This window comes from Limulus polyphemus, unplaced genomic scaffold (genome assembly GCF_000517525.1).
Source record: "Limulus polyphemus unplaced genomic scaffold, Limulus_polyphemus-2.1.2 Scaffold5410, whole genome shotgun sequence".
NCBI lineage: Eukaryota > Metazoa > Arthropoda > Merostomata > Xiphosura > Limulidae > Limulus > Limulus polyphemus.
In genome coordinates, this window is record NW_013671020.1 from 57,996 (window position 1) to 62,546 (window position 4,551).

Consider the following 4,551-nt stretch of genomic DNA (forward strand, 5'->3'; position numbering starts at 1 on the left):
CTCGTGTAGCTTTGCGCGAAATTCCAAAACAAACAAACAAAGCAGTAGATATGGAAAGACATTGATTCAGTTTTTGTTGTTTGTATATCATATTATCAAATAATTTTCTTCTCTTCAGAACTTTATATAAAAATTTTAGGCAAAATTTGAATACACTTATAACTTTTTGGAAAAATATAATCTCCTGTGTATAGCGCTTTAAGATTTGTTATCGATATGTTGGATTTTCGGGTGTGAGTAGTTGACAGAAGATTTACATTGACTAGCCACGTGATATTCGGTTGGATCTCCCTAACTATAATTGAAGAAGACACATTCCAGTTCGTGCCATTTTGAGTCTAGAATACGATCATGGCGAAATTCTGTCATCTAGAAGTATGTTTGTAGTGAGCTCTTAGATATCACTAGAGGATTAAAAGATTGAAATAAGATGACTGTGCTAGACGTGCTCTCTAAACTAATTTCAGACAATACAAATGGAGTGGATTGTTTTATTATATTCTTGGAAGGGCTTTTGTCCATCAAAATGGGCGCTTAGCAAGGTGGGATATATGCAATCAGCAAACAGGAATATTATGGATGTTATTAACTCTTCTAAATGATCAAATGACATAATTCGTGAACAAAGGCTAATATTATCATTAGAGGACCCTGTGAATGATTTGAAAAACGAATTCTTTCTTAATATTCAAGGGTGTAGTTAAAGAGGACTTGGATCATTTCTTGAAGCATTTCAAGAAGGTAACTATTTGGAATGGACGGACTCAAGTACAGGTAGTGCAACACCTAATATGGCTTGGCAGTTGACGTTGATCACTTAAGTGAGGAGCAACTTAGTGACTTGGATACTATCATGACTGAGTTACATCTGTGTTTCAACCTGATGGAAAAACAGAGCTAGCCATCAGAATAATTGCAAGGCTCAGTAAAAGGTGTCCCACAGAGAATATGGCTGCTTATGTGGACAGTCTGTGCAATTTACACAAAAGACATATCCTACTATGGCATGAATAGGTCACGAGGATTTTATCATTGACATATTCATTAAGAAACCACCAAGTTAGATGATTTGAATCACCAGAGTGTGCGAAACATTCTCATACTACTGGGAGCAGTACCTGCAGCACCTGGGTTCGAAGATATAACTTCAAATAGGTTTTAAGAGAGGAATTAGCTCGCAGCTGCTGTGGCTGCACCTTCTTTAGACCATTCTCCTGAAGTACTTGCATCATGTGGAGTTCGTATTCTGCTTAGGGTATGTGAGCAGCTGACACATTGTGGTGTCATGACACAAACCTTTTGAATACCAGTAAGTAGGCAAGGGCTTCCAGGCCCTTTCATGATGCCAATGGATCTTTCACCCAGATGTCACTTTGGAAATTGAGGATTAAAGTATATGCTTTTGGTTGTAGGCTGATGAATCAATTTGGAGTAAAGTGAACACATTTTTCTCAAAGCAAGATATGTGAATCTACTCATTTTACCCCACTACTCATCAGATGGTGTACTATGGATGAAGTTTTGTACATTGTCACCGTGTAATATGGGGATGGAAATGATGTATGAAATGTACTTTTTTTTTCTCCAGAAAGCAGATAGCGTTAGCGTAAACAATTATCTAGTCAAGAGGTGACATAGACTTTGTGTTACTCTGTAACTATACACATTTCGCTGTTCAAATTTACAGGCATGAAAGTAAAACCAGTGAATCATCAGGGATATAACCCACACTAAAATGCAGTGAATGTTAAATGATAGAATCACACAATCTTTGATAAGTGTTTGGCCAGCTCTGGTAGTGATTGTTTGGAAGATGAATGGCACGGCTAAATTCTCTATGCTGATTTTGTATGGATGAATGTGGTACCTTGTTTTGATTGTTTTACATTCCTACAGAAAGATGAATATTTGGAAACTCTGGAAGGTGTCTTTTGATTCATCATTTTAGGCCTGGCTTCTGGATACTAGACAGTTGAGATGGATGATAAGAGCAGACTTAAAACTGCTTTTGGCAGTCCTGATGGTTGTAGATGTCCTGTGTCATGTCATTCGGCCTGTGTAATATGCACATTTCTTTCAAGAGGCTAATGGAACTTACATTGAGAGGGCTGCTATGTGAGAGATGTCTGATCTATGTCGATGATGCCTTGTTATGTGATCATGTGTTCAAGTTTACTGCTGGTAACCATTTGTATGGGCCATGAATTGTTGCAGGTACTCATGAACTATAAAAATCCAGGAGGGATGATAGTACAATGGACCTCAATGCTACAACAATATTATTTCATTATACGTCATCACACAGGTCTGCATCATGGAAACACTTATGGATTGTCACGTCACACAGTCCATTTATTGGGCACTATTTGGGAATTAAAGTTACTACTACAACAAAGATGTCAAATGATACTACAAAATATTTCAGTAGCTCTGGAAAAAGTAACTGAAGGACCAAAATCTAGCATGAGTGCTATTTGCTGTGCAAGTAAGGTGAAGAATGGCCAGCACAGAATGAAAAATGTAGCACTTGTATGAACAGCTAACAATGCAGGACATGTTATATTTCATTGTTATAAATCCGTGATACGTGGTTCTGAAGCTGTCATTCAGCTAGTGATCTCCAGAGCCCTCCAGCGTTGAATAGTGCAAGGACTGAAGGCCACCAAAGCATTACACATATTTGTTCTAAAATGGTAAAGTGATTCTACTGGATACATAGAAGTTTAGATGATGAATGGTGATGTAAACATTGAATAGTTGATATGCTGCTCAGAGGAAAACTGGGTAAGACAAGAAAACTCTGCAGAGAGTTGTTCGTTCTCCAGTCCTGGAGACAAATGAGGTAGTGCCAGTAGAACAGCTACACGGCAGTTCCCATGGTGATGACGACCTCCTTATAGATATAGTTGGGGTTAACTGCCAGATCAGCAGTTAGGACAACCAATATTTGTAAAGTCAGTGACTTAAATCAAGCGATCTTCTTAACTTTCCGAACTCTTAAATGGTGTTTCATGGTGAAATGTCAACAATGTGTGATCATTACTTGGTTATTTATAGAGTTAGAATAGTTTGTTGATTACAAGACTGAGGATGTTGTGAACCTTGTTTTATAAGTCATGGAGCTATTTTCAGTGGCGAGAGTTTACATAACGTAGTGCAAGAATCACTTGCATGATCTAGCCGAGTAGTGTGCAGATAATCACACGCTATTATTTGTAATATCTAGAACATTTACAGTCGACAGGAATGTGTGTGATCACTAGGATTTCTAATATGAAGGCTGAAATGATATCGCGATCCTTGCTTTCCAAGCAATGAGATGATGGGTTTTTGGTGAACATTCATAGAATGGTTTGAGCGAAGAACCACATGAGCTTGCATGCATGCAAGCGTGAAGTTTATATATCCTATAAACGCTGGTATAGATAATGTCCACATGTACAGCAAGAGAACTGTATTTTTACTTAGTGTATAACATGATCCAGGTAATGATGACTCCAAATGGAAAGTCCTGAAATTTGACTGCATTTAGGTTACTGTGATGCCAATGAATGGTGATAAACATTATAAGAGCTTGACTACATTTTTGTGGCCATCTAGGACAATAAATATATGTTACTTTTGGATATTATATTGATCCTGTGTTTGTCTAAGTGTATGTTGATATATATACCGTTGTAGACAGCATGAATATGATTCCTGGATGAAGGATTTCAGTTAAATAGTATTAGTTTGGGTGAATTCTGCTGGTAATTACATATTTTGTGAAGCCAACAGATGTGTGGCTTGTCAGCTTATATGGCAATATGTTATAGTAAAGCAGCTATCGAAATATGGTTAGCAGTGGTAGCCCTTGTTGGTTAATATGGTAACAGCACGAGAGCTGGAAGCAGTATATCTAAGACTACTAATGTACGTGATAATATACGATGCTGGTATTAAATGTATGGATGTACACATGTATGAATATATGTATATATATATGTGTGAGAAAGTGTGTGGTGTTCCACACGCATATCAATTTTACATGAAGGCTTTCGAGAACGTTGTATGACTTTAATGGATCAACTACACAAATTACAACTGCCAAGCAACAGCTGTATGAAAATGTATGTTTTATCTGAATATTGTGGCACTGAGGTGTGAAGTAAACTGTAATTACTGACCTGTGAAACATTATTTGAAGGTACACTGTATTTTTGATTAATGCTAGTGAGAAAACGTTCTTAATTTCAATTATTTCACTAATTGTACTGAGAGATATTTTTAATTTGATCAAATCGAAATATTAAATAATGGATGAAATTATCCGTAGAAAGTAAAATCCGCTGACAGTACCTTACGTCAAGGATAACTTTATCACGTCAAGGATAACTTTATCACGTCAAGAAAAACTTTATCATGTCAAGGATAATTTTATCACGTCAAGGATAACTTTATCATGTCAAGGATAACTTTATCACGTCAAGGATAACTTTATCATTTCAAGGATAACTTTATCATGTCAAGGATAATTTTATCACGTCAAGGATAACTTTATCATTTCAAGGA